We start from the raw sequence: 18,483 nt of genomic DNA, 5'->3' as shown, positions 1-18,483 counted from the left end.
CATCAGAATAAAAGTAAAAACATCAAAGGACATTAATAAAAGCACCACTGTAGCACTGTTTGTAGCACTGTCGTCCTGTTAGTTGTTCATTGATTTGTTCGAGCAGGCACCAGTATTGTCTCCATTGTGAGACTTGTTGTTACTGTTTTTTGGCATATTATTCAATTTACGCCATGGGAAGCTTGTCAGACTCTGCCATTCAGGCGGGATACTCTTGGTAGCTCGCCAGGCTCTCTGAGAGGGTCAGAGGAATCGAACCAGGGTTGGCAATGTGGAAGACAAATGCCCTACCTGCCGTGCTATCACTCCAGTCCCAGAAATATTTAAATATTAATTCAATTAATATAATTAATTTAACATATCGCAGTACATGTCATTACCGGATATAGTTTCAGATGTTGTAAAGTGGTCATCTGTATAGGGTACAGATGGACTAGTCGATGTGGTTGCTGAGAGTCTAAAAGTCTCTTCAGTTGCTGTTGTTCCCTGTTAGACACAGTGGCTGAATGTGTACCAGTGTTCTTGGTGAGCAAAGGAGTTGTTCCTGAGGCAGTGGAAGCTTAAGAGGAGTCCAAGGGTGTTTTAGTGGTGGCAGTAGAGAACTGCCCATTCTCTGTAGGCCTGTTGGTGTCACTGGCTGCCGTGGACATGGTGGTGGACATCTGGGGCATCTCTGAGATAGTTTTGGAAGTTACAGCAGTAGGAAACACAGAGCTGCTATCAGAGAGCGAGTTATGACTTGTGGTCAATAGTGAAACAGTGAGAGCAGTTGAGGAGGTCTCAGTGTCTCTGGTGATGGCTGTGGGGGTCTCAGGGGTCAATGTGGTCTCTGGTTTTGTGCTGGAGCTCAGGGTGCCCACAGTTGTCATCTTTCTGGAAGCAGTGGACACTTGTACTGAGGTAGAGTGTTTCAAATCACCAGATGAAGCAGTGACAAGTGAGGCAGTTTCAGAGTCTCTGGAGTAGCCTGTGTTGTGGAGAGATACACCGGGCAATGCTGTGGTTTCCGATAGTCTGGTGGAAAGCACAGTTATTGTGTTTTTATGATAGTCAAAGTGGCTAAAAATGTCTCAGTCCTCTTGGCGGAAATAAGAGTTGTTAATCAGGGTTTGGAAGAGAACAGGATTTTCTCAGTGAAAAACATTGTGGTACTGTTGGGTGTTGGAGTCACTAATGGTCCCTGATGTGTTGAGAAACGATTCTTCATATATAGGTTGAATTGGTTCTCTGAGACCTTGACATTATAATGTGCTTGGAGCAGACTTTTTAATTTTTCTTTTATGTAAAGGAGCCAAATAAATGTATGAGCTAAAGCATACACTGTGATGTCTGGGATGAGCAGAAACACATATATTATTTTAAAGCATGAGTTATTATTAAGGAACACACATATAATATTTTCCATTTGCTCATCTGGAAATTTCTCATATAAACAGATCATCAGAAATTGTAACATTATTTGACACCAGGTTACAAAAAAAAATACAGACTGTCAAATTTATTGTTACTATACTACCTCATGATCATAAACTGCATGTTTCGTAAACGGAGACTAGAAGTGTTTAATTGTGAACTGAAAGGTATCAGAGGGTTGCTTTGTTTTTTGAAATTATATGTCATGAATATCTCTCTTAAAGAATCAGTATCCACTACGTTCACCGGTATGAAAACTTTGGACAACATGAGGATGACGACATATGCATATATCATAATAGCCAGTGAGTTGAAAACTGTGAACAGCCTGCGCTCGGGCACATGGACAGGGACCACGAGTACCCCTGAGGCCCCGATAACAAGCACCGGGCACACAGAGGCCACCGCGGCAGCTGTCCCCTCCTCTCCGCTGGCCACGAGCCCTCCCTCGCTCTCTGATAGCAGCCCTGTGGTTCGTACCACTGGACCTTCCAGATCTACCTCAGAGACGACCGTGACATCCGCCACCTCGTCAGCCAGTGACACCCACAGGCCTACGGATAGGGAGACCTTCTCCACTGCCGCCAACGACACAGCCTCGGACTCCTCCTCTGCTTCCACTGCCCCACAAACTACTGCTACACCCGCCAGCAGCCCAGCGACGCTTTCAGGCCCTGTGACTAACCGGGAGACCACGGCATCACAGGTCGACACCACCTCGCCCTCAGCTCATCCGTCACCGAAAACTAGTGCATCTGGGTCCTCTGCAGACCATGCCGCTGGCTCGGAAACGACATCGACCGTACCTGCAACAGCCCTGAGCCCCAGCCTTTCTGCGCAGACGCCCATGAGCACCGCTTCCACCGGGACGACCTCTTTGCAAGGCCCGAGCTCTCGCCCAAACCCGGAGACCCCCAGCAGCACAGAGAGCCCCACAGGCACTCAGGGCACCTCCCCTGCACTCACGTCCTCCCCGCCGGCCGTGAGTTCAAACGCGGTCTCTGTCTCTCAGAGCGCCCTGACTTCCCAAGGAGCCTCAGAGACGGCAGGGACCCTCACAACCACCTCGCAGACCACCAGGGACGTCGGCACCCCGCAAGGTACTCCAGAGCCCTCCACTGGGACTCTCCCGTCCTCTCCGCTGACCACCAGCCCTCCCTCGCTCTCTGATAGCAGCCCTGTGGTTCCTACCACTGGACCTTCCGGATCTACCTCAGAGACGACCGTGACGTCCGCCACCACGACAGCCAGTGACACCCACAGGCCTACGGATAGGGAGACCTTCTCCACTGCCGCCACCGACACAGCCTCGGACTCCTCCTCTGCTTCCACTGCCCCGCTAACTACTGCTACACCGGCCAGCAGCCCGGCGACGCTTTCAGGCCCTGTGACTAACCGGGAGACCACGGCATCACAGGTCGACACCACCTCGCCCTCAGCTCGTCCGTCACCGACAACTAGTGCATCTGGGTCCTCTGCAGACCATGCCGCTGGCTCGGAAACGACATCGACCGTACCTGCAACAGCCCTGAGCCCCAGCCTTTCTCCGCAGACGCCCGAGACCACCGCTTCCACCGGGACGACCTCTTTGCAAGGCCCGAGCTCTCGCCCAAACCCGGAGACCCCCGAAAGCACAGAGAGCCCCACAGGCACTCAGGGCACCTCCCCTGCACTCACGTCCTCCCCGCCGGCCGTGAGTTCAAACGCGGTCTCTGTCTCTCAGAGCGCCCTGACTTCCCAAGGAGCCTCAGAGACGGCAGGGACCCTCACAACCACCTCGCAGACCACCAGGGACGTCGGCACCCCGCAAGGTACTCCAGAGCCCTCCACTGGGACTCTCCCGTCCTCTCCGCTGACCACCAGCCCTCCCTCGCTCTCTGATAGCAGCCCTGTGGTTCCTACCACTGGACCTTCCGGATCTACCTCAGAGACGACCGTGACGTCCGCCACCACGACAGCCAGTGACACCCACAGGCCTACGGATAGGGAGACCTTCTCCACTGCCGCCACCGACACAGCCTCGGACTCCTCCTCTGCTTCCACTGCCCCGCTAACTACTGCTACACCGGCCAGCAGCCCGGCGACGCTTTCAGGCCCTGTGACTAACCGGGAGACCACGGCATCACAGGTCGACACCACCTCGCCCTCAGCTCGTCCGTCACCGACAACTAGTGCATCTGGGTCCTCTGCAGACCATGCCGCTGGCTCGGAAACGACATCGACCGTACCTGCAACAGCCCTGAGCCCCAGCCTTTCTGCGCAGACGCCCATGAGCACCGCTTCCACCGGGACGACCTCTTTGCAAGGCCCGAGCTCTCGCCCAAACCCGGAGACCCCCGGCAGCACAGAGAGCCCCACAGGCACTCAGGGCACCTCCCCTGCACTCACGTCCTCCCCGCCGGCCGTGAGTTCAAACGCGGTCTCTGTCTCTCAGAGCGCCCTGACTTCCCAAGGAGCCTCAGAGACGGCAGGGACCCTCACAACCACCTCGCAGACCACCAGGGACGTCGGCACCCCGCAAGGTACTCCAGAGCCCTCCACTGGGACTCTCCCGTCCTCTCCGCTGACCACCAGCCCTCCCTCGCTCTCTGATAGCAGCCCTGTGGTTCCTACCACTGGACCTTCCGGATCTACCTCAGAGACGACCGTGACGTCCGCCACCACGACAGCCAGTGACACACACAGGCCTACAGATAGGGAGACCTTCTCCACTGCCGCCACTGACACAGCCTTGGACTCCTCCTATGCTTCCACTGCCCCACAAACTACTCCTACACCCGCCAGCAGCCCAGCGACGCTTTCAGGCCCTGTGACTAACCGGGAGACCACGGCATCACAGGTCGACACCACCTCGCCTTCAGCTCGTCCGTCACCGACAACTAGTGCATCTGGGTCCTCTGCAGACCATGCCGCTGGCTCGGAAACGACATCGACCGTACCTGCAACAGCCCTGAGCCCCAGCCTTTCTGCGCAGACGCCCATGAGCACCGCTTCCACCGGGACGACCTCTTTGCAAGGCCCGAGCTCTCGCCCAAACCCGGAGACCCCCAGCAGCACAGAGAGCCCCACAGGCACTCAGGGCACCTCCCCTGCACTCACGTCCTCCCCGCCGGCCGTGAGTTCAAACGCGGTCTCTGTCTCTCAGAGCGCCCTGACTTCCCAAGGAGCCTCAGAGACGGCAGGGACCCTCACAACCACCTCGCAGACCACCAGGGACGTCGGCACCCCGCAAGGTACTCCAGAGCCCTCCACTGGGACTCTCCCGTCCTCTCCGCTGACCACCAGCCCTCCCTCGCTCTCTGATAGCAGCCCTGTGGTTCCTACCACTGGACCTTCCGGATCTACCTCAGAGACGACCGAGACGTCCGCCACCACGACAGCCAGTGACACCCACAGGCCTACAGATAGGGAGACCTTCTCCACTGCCGCCACCGACACAGCCTCGGACTCCTCCTCTGCTTCCACTGCCCCACAAACTACTGCTACACCCGTCAGCAGCCCAGCGACGCTTTCAGGCCCTGTGACTAACCGGGAGAACACGGCATCACAGGTCGACACCACCTCGCCCTCAGCTCGTCCGTCACCGACAACTAGTGCATCTGGGTCCTCTGCAGACCATGCCGCTGGCTCGGAAACGACATCGACCGTACCTGCAACAGCCCTGAGCCCCAGCCTTTCTGCGCAGACGCCCATGAGCACCGCTTCCACCGGGACGACCTCTTTGCAAGGCCCGAGCTCTCGCCCAAACCCGGAGACCCCCGGCAGCACAGAGAGCCCCACAGGCACTCAGGGCACCTCCCCTGCACTCACGTCCTCCCCGCCGGCCGTGAGTTCAAACGCGGTCTCTGTCTCTCAGAGCGCCCTGACTTCCCAAGGAGCCTCAGAGACGGCAGGGACCCTCACAACCACCTCGCAGACCACCAGGGACGTCGGCACCCCGCAAGGTACTCCAGAGCCCTCCACTGGGACTCTCCCGTCCTCTCCGCTGACCACCAGCCCTCCCTCGCTCTCTGATAGCAGCCCTGTGGTTCCTACCACTGGACCTTCCGGATCTACCTCAGAGACGACCGTGACGTCCGCCACCACGACAGCCAGTGACACACACAGGCCTACAGATAGGGAGACCTTCTCCACTGCCGCCACTGACACAGCCTTGGACTCCTCCTATGCTTCCACTGCCCCACAAACTACTCCTACACCCGCCAGCAGCCCAGCGACGCTTTCAGGCCCTGTGACTAACCGGGAGACCACGGCATCACAGGTCGACACCACCTCGCCTTCAGCTCGTCCGTCACCGACAACTAGTGCATCTGGGTCCTCTGCAGACCATGCCGCTGGCTCGGAAACGACATCGACCGTACCTGCAACAGCCCTGAGCCCCAGCCTTTCTGCGCAGACGCCCATGAGCACCGCTTCCACCGGGACGACCTCTTTGCAAGGCCCGAGCTCTCGCCCAAACCCGGAGACCCCCAGCAGCACAGAGAGCCCCACAGGCACTCAGGGCACCTCCCCTGCACTCACGTCCTCCCCGCCGGCCGTGAGTTCAAACGCGGTCTCTGTCTCTCAGAGCGCCCTGACTTCCCAAGGAGCCTCAGAGACGGCAGGGACCCTCACAACCACCTCGCAGACCACCAGGGACGTCGGCACCCCGCAAGGTACTCCAGAGCCCTCCACTGGGACTCTCCCGTCCTCTCCGCTGACCACCAGCCCTCCCTCGCTCTCTGATAGCAGCCCTGTGGTTCCTACCACTGGACCTTCCGGATCTACCTCAGAGACGACCGAGACGTCCGCCACCACGACAGCCAGTGACACCCACAGGCCTACAGATAGGGAGACCTTCTCCACTGCCGCCACCGACACAGCCTCGGACTCCTCCTCTGCTTCCACTGCCCCACAAACTACTGCTACACCCGTCAGCAGCCCAGCGACGCTTTCAGGCCCTGTGACTAACCGGGAGAACACGGCATCACAGGTCGACACCACCTCGCCCTCAGCTCGTCCGTCACCGACAACTAGTGCATCTGGGTCCTCTGCAGACCATGCCGCTGGCTCGGAAACGACATCGACCGTACCTGCAACAGCCCTGAGCCCCAGCCTTTCTGCGCAGACGCCCATGAGCACCGCTTCCACCGGGACGACCTCTTTGCAAGGCCCGAGCTCTCGCCCAAACCCGGAGACCCCCGGCAGCACAGAGAGCCCCACAGGCACTCAGGGCACCTCCCCTGCACTCACGTCCTCCCCGCCGGCCGTGAGTTCAAACGCGGTCTCTGTCTCTCAGAGCGCCCTGACTTCCCAAGGAGCCTCAGAGACGGCAGGGACCCTCACAACCACCTCGCAGACCACCAGGGACGTCGGCACCCCGCAAGGTACTCCAGAGCCCTCCACTGGGACTCTCCCGTCCTCTCCGCTGACCACCAGCCCTCCCTCGCTCTCTGATAGCAGCCCTGTGGTTCCTACCACTGGACCTTCCGGATCTACCTCAGAGACGACCGTGACGTCCGCCACCACGACAGCCAGTGACACACACAGGCCTACGGATAGGGAGACCTTCTCCACTGCCGCCACCGACACAGCCTCGGACTCCTCCTCTGCTTCCACTGCCCCGCTAACTACTGCTACACCGGCCAGCAGCCCGGCGACGCTTTCAGGCCCTGTGACTAACCGGGAGACCACGGCATCACAGGTCGACACCACCTCGCCCTCAGCTCGTCCGTCACCGACAACTAGTGCATCTGGGTCCTCTGCAGACCATGCCGCTGGCTCGGAAACGACATCGACCGTACCTGCAACAGCCCTGAGCCCCAGCCTTTCTGCGCAGACGCCCATGAGCACCGCTTCCACCGGGACGACCTCTTTGCAAGGCCCGAGCTCTCGCCCAAACCCGGAGACCCCCGAAAGCACAGAGAGCCCCACAGGCACTCAGGGCACCTCCCCTGCACTCACGTCCTCCCCGCCGGCCGTGAGTTCAAACGCGGTCTCTGTCTCTCAGAGCGCCCTGACTTCCCAAGGAGCCTCAGAGATGGCAGGGACCCTCACTACCACCTCGCAGACCACCAGGGACGTCGGCACCCCGCAAGGTACTCCAGAGCCCTCCACTGGGACTCTCCCGTCCTCTCCGCTGACCACCAGCCCTCCCTCGCTCTCTGATAGCAGCCCTGTGGTTCCTACCACTGGACCTTCCGGATCTACCTCAGAGACGACCGTGACATCCGCCACCACGACAGCCAGTGACACCCATAGGCCTACGGATAGGGAGACCTTCTCCACTGCCGCCACCGACACAGCCTCGGACTCCTCCTCTGCTTCCACTGCCCCGCTAACTACTGCTACACCGGCCAGCAGCCCGGCGACGCTTTCAGGCCCTGTGACTAACCGGGAGAACACGGCATCACAGGTCGACACCACCTCACCCTCAGCTCATCCGTCACCCACAACTAGTGCATCTGGGTCCTCTGCAGACCATGCCGCTGGCTCGGAAACGACATCGACCGTACCTGCAACAGCCCTGAGCCCCAGCCTTTCTGCGCAGACGCCCATGAGCACCGCTTCCACCGGGACGACCTCTTTGCAAGGCCCGAGCTCTCGCCCAAACCCGGAGACCCCCGAAAGCACAGAGAGCCCCACAGGCACTCAGGGCACCTCCCCTGCTCTCACGTCCTCCCCGCTGGCCATGAGTTCAAACGCGGTCTCTGTCTCTCAGAGCGCCCTGACTTCCCAAGGAGCCTCAGAGACGGCAGGGACCCTCACAACCACCTCGCAGACCACCAGGGACGTCGGCACCCCGCAAGGTACTCCAGAGCTCTCCACTGGGACTCTCCCGTCCTCTCTGCTGACCATCAGCCCTCCCTCGCTCTCTGATAGCAGCCCTGTGGTTCCTACCACTGGACCTTCCAGATCTACCTCAGAGACGACCGTGACGTCCGCCACCTCGTCAGCCAGTGACACCCATAGGCCTACAGATAGGGAGACCTTCTCCACTGCAGCCACCGACACAGCCTCGGACTCCTCCTCTGCTTCCACTCCCCCACAAACTACTGCTACACCCGTCAGCAGCCCAGCGACGCTTTCAGGCCCTGTGACTAACCGGGAGACCACGGCATCACAGGTCGACACCACCTCGCCCTCAGCTCGTCCGTCACAGACTAGTAGTGCATCTGGGTCCTCTGCAGACCATGCCGCTGGCTCGGAAACGACATCGACCGTACCTGCAACAGCCCTGAGCCCCAGCCTTTCTCCGCAGACGCCCGAGACCACCGCTTCCACCGGGACGACCTCTTTGCAAGGCCCGAGCTCTCGCCCAAACCCGGAGACCCCCGAAAGCACAGAGAGCCCCACAGGCACTCAGGGCACCTCCCCTGCTCTCACGTCCTCCCCGCTGGCCGTGAGTTCAAATGCTGTCTCTGTCTCTCAGAGCGCTCTGACTTTCCAAGGAGCCTCAGAGATGTCACGGACCTTCACAACCACCTTGCAGACCACCAGGTTCCTGGACATCCCACAAGGTACTCCAGAGCCCTCCTTCAAAGTGTTTCTTCTCCACACCCTGTCAGTTTTACTTGCACCTTACCACTCACTCACCTAACACACTGTAGAGTGTTATTTTTGTTCCCCATGCAAACCACTTTATAGCCTCTCCATCGATATTCATTCTTTTTATTACATTTTCTTTCAGAAGTATCTATTTTACACCGTCCATGTCTACATATTTCAATAATACAACAGTTTGTACACTTTTGGCCCCATTAGAAATTCAGTAACCACCACATATCTTTCACTGTCTCTGACACATCTTCAAACACTCTGATTTCCTCTTTTGTTCTTACAGTTTCTTTGTCACCATTAACTTAGAACTGTATCTTATTCTTTCCCTTCTTCTGACATCAATGTTACTTGTCTTAAAATTTCTGTGACATAATATCTTTCTGGAACATGGAGACTACTAATGATTTTAATGGCATGTCATCTTCTTTTTTATTTATGACATCTACTATTTACCCCAGTATTTCTTCTATTCTTAATTGTATCTTAAATTGTTTGCAGTCTTCACAGGCATTTTTATAACCACCTGTGTATCTTCATTGTCCTTATTTTTCACAATTCTCATGGAGACTCTCTTTGTTTTGTGCCCACCATAGCCTCCTTTGTACTCTCTGATCACACTGTAACCTCTTTTTCAGTATTTTTTATAGGTTTTCAGTGTAAACTATACAAGTTCTAAGACCACAGAATTTTTTTACTTACCTTCATTGACCACTGTAGACTCCATTCATATCAAGGACTTAATTTCAGCTTCTGAAACTACAGGGACCGTTTTTTACAGTCTTAAAAAGCATTTATTAAGACATTTATCCCACTTGGGCTGGAGAGATAGCACAGCAGGTAGGACATTTGCCTTGCAGGCGGCCAACCCAGGTTCGATTCCTATATGGTCCCCCAAGCTCCACCAGGAGTAAATCCTGAGTGCAGAGCCAGGAGTAACCCCTGTGCATCACCGTTGTGACCCAAAAAGAAAAAAAAAAAGAGACATTTGTGCCACCAACACCCTTCAGAGACACCATGGTTTCCACTGTTACCTCTGAGATTACCTTTGATTTTTACTCCCCTACAGCCTGTACCGGGGCTGAAGTGATAGCACAGCTGTAGGGTGTTCGCCTTTCACGTGGCTGACCCGTGCTCAATTTCTTCGCCCCTCTCGGAGAGCCCGGCAAACTACCAAGAGTATCGCGCCCGCACGGCAGAGCCTGGCAAGCTACCCGTGGCATATTCGATATGTCAAAAGCAGTAACAATAAGTCTCACAATGAGAGATGTTACTGGTGCCCGCTCAAACAAATCGATAAGCAATGGCATGACAGTGACAGTGACAGTGACAGCCTGTACCACAGCTTCTCAGTTTCTTACAGTCTTTATAACTGTACCTTCATGTGCAGGTTCCTTTACCATAGATTCACTCCCAGTTACATACTCTGAGACCACCACAGCTTCAATTCCAAATTGATACTAGCCTTATCCTTAGTCCAGCTTCTAAGGTCCCCTCAGAATCTGTTAGCATCATGGCCTGCACCACATCTTCTCAGTTCTCCCTGCCATCCACCACAGAAGCCATGGCCACCATACACTGTAGTACAGACACCAACACCATTAATTCTCCCTTAGTCTCATCAGCCTCTTTGGCTACCACAGATATATCAACCGTGTCCATATCCATTATACATAGCACTGCAGTATCTGAGACCATGAATGTTTTAACCACAACCTCAAGAATTACCACAGAATTATCATTTTTTGCATCTATGCCCACCGTGTCCCCCACAGCTTTCGGGAACAAATCGCCTTTTATTCTGACGACAGCCCCAGAGGTTACTACAACCTCCACTTTCATGCGATCTCCTTGTGTAACCTCCAACTATACTTCTATGGCTACCACAGTCTCTGTCAATATATCCAGACCTTTCACAATCTCTTCTACCACTTTGATGTCCACCAAGACCCATGAATTTTCTCTTCAGTTGATCGCAGCACAGTAGCATCAGGTACTAATTCTTCTCTATGCACACATTTAAGTCTAGTACCAACCACAACTCTTTTATATTTTTCTTTTATATTGCTCTTCACTTCAGTCACACTAAATAGTTTCCATTGCCTATTAGAATTAATTAATTCCCCCTTCTAGAATCCTAGTCTCTTCTACTTAAGTCTCTCCTCTTTTAATTTCATGTCCATCATTTTCTGTATTAATCTCATGTCTATTTTAACCTCTGCTTAAGATTATCTGCCTCTAGGCTTGAACGGTGGTGGGAAAATTAAAAATAATGGTGGTGGGAAGGTGTAATGGTGGTGGGATTGGTGTTGAAATATTGAATGTAAACAATTTATGTGAACAACCTTATGAAAATAAAAAATTTTTTAGAAATTTTAAAAGATGTTAACAGGCTAAAACTTGTAAGAAAAATATAACACTAGATTTTCTATGTAATATTGTGGTTATAAACTGATGCAGAGATCAGGAAGTCATGTCAAAGAAATGCAAAAAGTCTTCAGAAACAAAATACCTTATACTTTTAGAAATAAATTGTTAAAATAATAATGGAACCCCCCCCCAAAAAAAAGAATATCTGCTTTTCCTTTATCTGCACTACAGTACATCATATGTATGACCTGTCTCCTAGGCATCAGAACTACTGAAACCAACCCAGCTACTCCCATATCTGTCACTACGGCCCCTGGAATGAAGTCCATGGTCACTGCCACCAGAAATACATCCCCTGTGACATCCCCAAGTGCTTCTGGCCTGGGCACATCCATCATTGAAATCACCTCAATCCCAAGTACCAAGACATCAAGGACAGCATCTACCCATGAGCCAACCATGTCTCCTACATCCAGCACCATCTTCCATAAAACAGGCCCAGTCAGTGCGGCCACAAACACAGTTGGCCACACACCAACAAGCACAAACAAACCAAGTGGATATTTGAAGCCCTGGGGTATTGTCCTCATATCTCTGGCTGCAGTTGTAGTCAGTGTAGGACTGTTGGTGGGACTGAGTTTTTGCCTGGTAAGTATCAAGGGTGGGTAAAGGGGAACTCCTAAGAAGCTGGATGATAAATGACAATAGAATTCATGTAAATGGTGCTCTGAGCATATTCAAAATGACCGATATGGTGGCCTGGAGAGCATAGTTCAATGAACTGAGTGTATGCTTTGCGTCTAGGAGGAAAAATTTTGGTCCTCTAGGACTATTTGGTCCCTCAAAACTGCTGAAAGCAACCCCCAAGCACTGAGCCTGGATAGCCTCTGAGCACTGCCTTGATATCCAGAAAACAAAACCAAAACCAAAAGAACAAATCCCCAAAATTCAGAGTGGAGATGAAATATATTAGTGTGCTGAAAAGAAAAAAAATGATGATATAGAGATCAGAAATGAGATTAAGCCAGAGAACATGGCATACGTAAAGCAAAAAAATGAAAAAGAAAAAATGAAGGTTAGCCAAAGTCAAAGGAAATTGTGTGGTTGAGAAAAATATAATAATGAAAATTGTGTCTTTTAATAAAAACAAATTCTGGTAGTTAGAATATTTTAGCATTGGGTGAAGAATCTCTTGAAGAGATTTCATCATGTTTTAGCTCTGGACAGTACAGGATATTTCTTCCTTTTGGGTGCTTTTGCATAGGTAAAGATGAATGAATAGATGTTCTCAATTCTCCTCAGTTCACATGGTTAACTGGAATCATCACAGCATTTTGTCAGAAACTGGAAAGATAACTCAGTGGGCCAAGAGCATGATGCAGGAGGCACTGCGGGCTCTCAAGCACTGATGGAAGCAATTCCTGAAAACAGAGCTGAGACTAGCCCCTAAAGTCTTTGGTAGTTCAGAGTGTGGGTTTCTGATTGCCTTCTATCCAGCAAGATTCTGCTAGTCACAGGCATCCCATTATCTCTGGCAGCATCAGGAAAAGTTTCTCATTTATTTCCATTGCAACTCTGCTTTCCAGTCTGGTAGTTCTTTGAATACATATTTTTTTCATCCTCTGGTGTTTTATTTGCATGACTTCATCTTCTTTTTTTTTTTTTATAGCAGGGTAGTACTCCACTGTGTATATGCACAGAATTTCTTTATCTTGTAATCTGTTCTTGGACATTTGGTTGTTTCTAGATTCAAGCTATTCTGAATAGTGTTGCAAATGAACTTAGAAATATGTTTTTTATACATAGTATTTTGAGTGGCCTTGGGGTAAATGCCAAGAAGTGGAATTGTTGGATATATGAGAAATCAATTCCTAGTTTTTAAAAAAAGTGTCTACATTGTTTAAAAAAAAACTGGACCAGTGGACATTTTCACCAGCAATGGATGAGGGTTCCTTTTCCCCCACATCACTACCAACACTGTTTTTTTTTCTTTGTGGTGTGTGCCTGTCTTTGTGGTATGAAGTGATATCTCATTGTTGTTTTGTCTTGTATTTCCCCAATTATGACTGATGCAGAACAATTTTTATATACCTTTTTTGCCATCTGTATCACTTCTTTGAAGAAGTTTCTGTTTATTTCTTCCCCACATTTTTGATGGGGATAGGTATTTCTACCATATTATACCATATTATATATATTCAATGAAGTTCCTATAAAAATATTTATCCATGACATTTTAAAAATACATAGATGGGGGATGGAGTGATAGCACAGTGGGTAGGGCGTTTGCCTTGCATGCGGCCGACCCAGGTTTGATTCCCAGCATCCCATATGGTCCCCTGAGCATGGCCAGGGGTAATTCCTGAGTGCAGAGCCAGGAGTGACCCCTGAGCATCGCTGGGTGTGACCCAAAAAGCAAAAAAATAAAATAAAATAAAAATACATAGATAAAATTCTACCAGTGTCTTACATATCTTGGCTATTAACCCTTGGTCAGATGAGTGGTGGGCAAATATTTTCTTCCAGTTTGTGGACTATGTTTTTATTTTGGTCATTATTTCTTTCTCAGGGCAGAGGCTTCTTAGTTTGATGTAGCTCCATTTATTTATTTGTGCTTTCATTTGCTTAGCCATTGGCATTAAATCATTGAAGATGCCTCTAGATTCAAGGTAATGAGAGGTTCTGCTTATATATTTTCCTCAACATAATTTTTGGATTTCATTCTGATATCAAGTCTTTAATCCATTTTGATTAACTTTTGTGTGTGATGTTAGAAAGGGTTCTGAGTTCATTTTTTGCAAATGGCCAACCAGTTTTACCAGCAACATTTGTTGAAGAGACTTTCCTTGCTCTGCTTCATACATTTTGTTCCTGTGTTGAAGCTTAAATGTTCGTATGCTGTGAATCTGTCTCTGGAGTTTCAATTATATTCCTTTGGTCTGAGAGTCTGTCCTTATTCTGGTACTGCATTGTTTTGATTACTACAGCTTTATAGTATAATTTAAAATCGGGAATGGCGAAGCCCCCCCCCATCTTATTTTTCCCTAGGATTTCTTTGGCTATTCTGTATTTTTTTTATTTCATATAAATTTCAAGAGAATTTTATCTATATATTTTTAAAATGTCATGGATAAATATTTTTATAGGAACTTCATTGAATATATATAATATGGTACATTATATATTGCATATATAATGCTTTCCAAGATTGATCTGTTGGCACTATTGATCCTTTGAATACATAAACAGGGAAGTGCTTCCATTTCTGTGTCCTCTTTTATTTCTTGGAGACGTGATGAACAGTTTTTTGTTTTATTTTGTTTTGCTTTTTGGGTCACACCTGGTGATGCACAGGGGTCACTGCTGGCTCTGCACTCAGAAATTACCCCTGGCTTGGGGCTGGAGCGATAGCACAGCGGGTAGGGCGTTTGCCTTGCACGCGGCCGACCCAGGTTCGAATCCCAGCATCCCATATGGTCCCCTGAGCACCGCCAGGGGTGATTCCTGAGTGCATGAGCCAGGAGTGACCCCTGTGCATCGCCGGGTGTGACCCAAAAAGAAAAAAAAATTACCCCTGGCCATGCTCAGGGGACCATATGGGATGCTGGGAATCGAACCCAGTAGGCCGCGTGCAAGGCAAACGCCCTACCTGCTGTGCTATCACTCCAGCCTGAAGTCTTTTACCTCTTATATTAAGCTGATTCCTATATTTTTTGAGGCACCATTGTGAATGGTATAGTTTTAAAATTTCTATCTCTTCTGTTTCATTATTTGCATATAGAAAAGACATGAATTTCTGTGCATTGATTTTTGTAGTCTGTCACTTTACAAGTTTATTGTTTCTGCAGTCCCCTGGGACCCACCTTATAGGTGAGAGATCTAAACTCCATGACCTAGTCAGAAGCAGCAACACATGTCAAGCTAGGATGCTAACCCAGTTTGGTTTGATACACAGTTCCCCAGGGGATCTCAGTTTTGTGTTCTTCTCCTCAGCTCCTTTAGCTGAGAGCCCAAATGAAAGGTTCCTTTTTGAGGTGAGCGGTTGCCTCTTTCATATAAAGGAGGGAATTCACTGCTGCCCTAAAATTCATCTTACCATGCTGCAGAGGATATGTTAGTAGTAACAAGGAAGGTAGTTATCTGATAAAGAAATAGTAAAACAAAAAAGAAACAGATTCAGTAAGGATGGTTGTAAAGAGAAAAGAAATAGGTGACTTTAAAAAAAATCTAACAGTGGGACAGGTGTATTTAGAGAAAAGGGAAAAGAGAATGTAATCTCATGTTATTTTTTTTCTCTTTCAGAACTTTTCATTTCCCTTTGTAAATAGAGGCACGTTTTACCTTCATCGTCACAGAATTGGCCTTGGTCTAAATTCAGGCCTGGAATCTGGAATATTCCGCAGCCTGGAAAGTGAACTAGTACACAGAGGAGCACATGACTTTGGACACAGAGTGGGCCATGGAGTGGGTCATGGATTGAACGATGGCCATAGAGGTGGTCATGCCATGAGTCATGGACATAGTGGATATAGAATAGGTCATTATAACAGGCATGAAATGGGTCACAGAGGACGTCACTATGAAAATCATGGAATGGGCCACCGAGGCAATCACAGTGGAGACCATGTCAGGACAACATGGTGGTGGCCATAGACTGGATATTAGAAACTAATATCCCATAAAGTAAACACCAGGTGGATGGCAGGAGGCATGAAACAGAAGGAAAGAATGGCTGTAAAGTGAGTAAAGTGTATACATATTCCCAGGAAGTGATAGCATATTTAACAACAAAAGAAAAAAGCAAAAAAATCACAGAGACCTTGGCCAACACAGGGTAAAATCATGCAGAGATAGATTGGGTTGGAGAAGATGCAGTGTAACACTTTTTGGAGATAACACCGAGTCAAATGCTACCTCAGTCTCAGACTCCACTATAGAGAGTTGCAGTGCTCACCCTCAGAACATCATCTCTTCCATCTCTTATCATCAAAGACATGGTTAAAGTTTCTCATTCCTATTTTCCTTAAGATGCAATAATTATTGCTATGACATCTCTGAGAAACAAGGGAAACAAAAGCATGTGATGAACATATTACCAGGACCACATGTTTGTTTTCTTATTAGTTCTTTCAGTTTTCCCTGTGGAAGTTTTTATTTTGCTTTGTTTTGTTTTGCTTTATTATGTACCAAATGCTCTTCTAGGAGTCTTTACATATATCATCTTTTAATACTAAAAAATCCTATCAAAAGAGCTTGGAGTAAGTAAATATATGCAAATGAGACAGAAAATTCATTAAGCATCAAAGAAAAGTTCAATTATCTGAATTTCCTTATAATCTAGTTTTAGAATATACCTTTAAAATAGTGAAAAGGAAATCCAAATGCAGATATTAGAACATATGCAGTACATCTCACAAAAAAAGTACTGAATTTAGATAGAACATAAAAAAAAGAAAAAGAATAATGTACATTAAAATTTGGCAAAATCTGGCTAAGGGGGGAAATATCCTTCTTCCTTGGTTTTTCTTCCCTCTGGGAAGAAGCAGCGTGGCATCCGCCATATTATGGAACTTTTAACAGGTATGAACTTGGTGGTGCGGGAAAAAAATGTGTTTTGAACTTGAAACAGAGGGACGCTTGGGCAGTCTCGGGCCGGGGCCGATACGGGCTCGTGCTCTGCCGAGATTCAACCTGAGTGGCCATGCATTTGCACAGCCGCTTTGCTGCTAAATGACCAAGATCCAGAGCCAGCTATATTACTGAAATCCTAAACCACGCGGCCGCTACCGTGGCCGCACAACTTTATATCTCTTCATTCTCATCAGTGGAAAACTAATTATCAAATATTTCCTTGTCAATAGGGCCGTATTTTGGGGGGATAAACTCCAACAAGAATAGTGAGTTCTGTGCTGAAACTCCAACAACAATAGTGAGTTTTGTGTTGAAATATAGAATGTAATCAAGGTAAAGAGAAAATGAAGTGAAATTTATCAGTTATGCAGGTGGGGGTGCGGGGCCTGGGGGGTGGGAGGTATACTGGGTTTTTTTTTTTTGGTGGTGGAATATGGGCACTGGTAAAAGGATGGGTGTTTGAGCATTGTAAAACTGAGACATAAGCCTGAGAACTTTGTAACTTTCCACATGGTGATTCAATAAAATAAATTTTAAAAAACTTGGCAAAATCTTTGGTCAATATTTTTAAAGATATTAGTAATTAAAGATGTTAAAATGATCAGGAAGCATCTAAAAGGTCATTGATATTAATGTTTATCAGATAAATCTCAAAAGCACAGTAAGATAGCACTTCATATTAGCATCGTGATTATAATATGTTGATAATAGTAAGCATTGAAGAGTATTAATCAATTAAAATTCTCACACATTGTTACTCAGCATGTAAATGGATAGAAATATTTTTGGCAAATGTTTGGCAACACTAAAATTAAATGCACGTGTATCCTGTGACCAAACAATCCCACTCCTGAGTGTATATATATACCAGCAGGAAGGAGTGCCTATGCCTACTTAAAGATGTGTTTCATGGCAGCTTGATTTACAACACTGTTAAATTGAAAATTACTCAAGTGACCATTAATTTTAGAATAAATAAATTGACATTTTCTTAGAATAGAACACTACCTAATAGTAAAAAATGTTTAAAATATGGAGTCATGTACAAGGTCGGCAAAACCCTCCACGACATTGAAGCCAATGGTATCTTCAAAGCTAACACACCACTGGCCAAGCAAGTGAAAACAGAGATAAATAAATGGGACTATCTCAAACTAAGAAGCTCCTGCACCTCAAGATAAACAGTGACCAAAGCACAAAGACAATCTACAGAACGGGAAAGGATATTTATGCAGTACCCATCCGATAAAGGGTTGATATCAAGGATATACAAGGCACTGGTTGAACTCCACAAGAAGAAAACTGCCAACCCGATCAAAAAATGGGCTGATGAAATGAACAGAAACTTTCCCAAAGAAGAAATCCGAATGGCTCAGAGGCACATGAGAAAATGTTCAACATCACTAATCATCAGGGAGATGCAGATCAAAACAACAATGAGATATCATCTCACACCACAGAGACTGGCCCACATCCCAAAAAATAAAAGCAACCAGTGTTGGCGTGGATGTGGGGAGAAAGGGACTCTCCTTC

This window comes from Sorex araneus, chromosome 2 (genome assembly GCF_027595985.1).
Source record: "Sorex araneus isolate mSorAra2 chromosome 2, mSorAra2.pri, whole genome shotgun sequence".
In the NCBI taxonomy this organism is placed as follows: domain Eukaryota; kingdom Metazoa; phylum Chordata; class Mammalia; order Eulipotyphla; family Soricidae; genus Sorex; species Sorex araneus.
Note: the sequence above shows the minus strand (reverse complement) of the source record.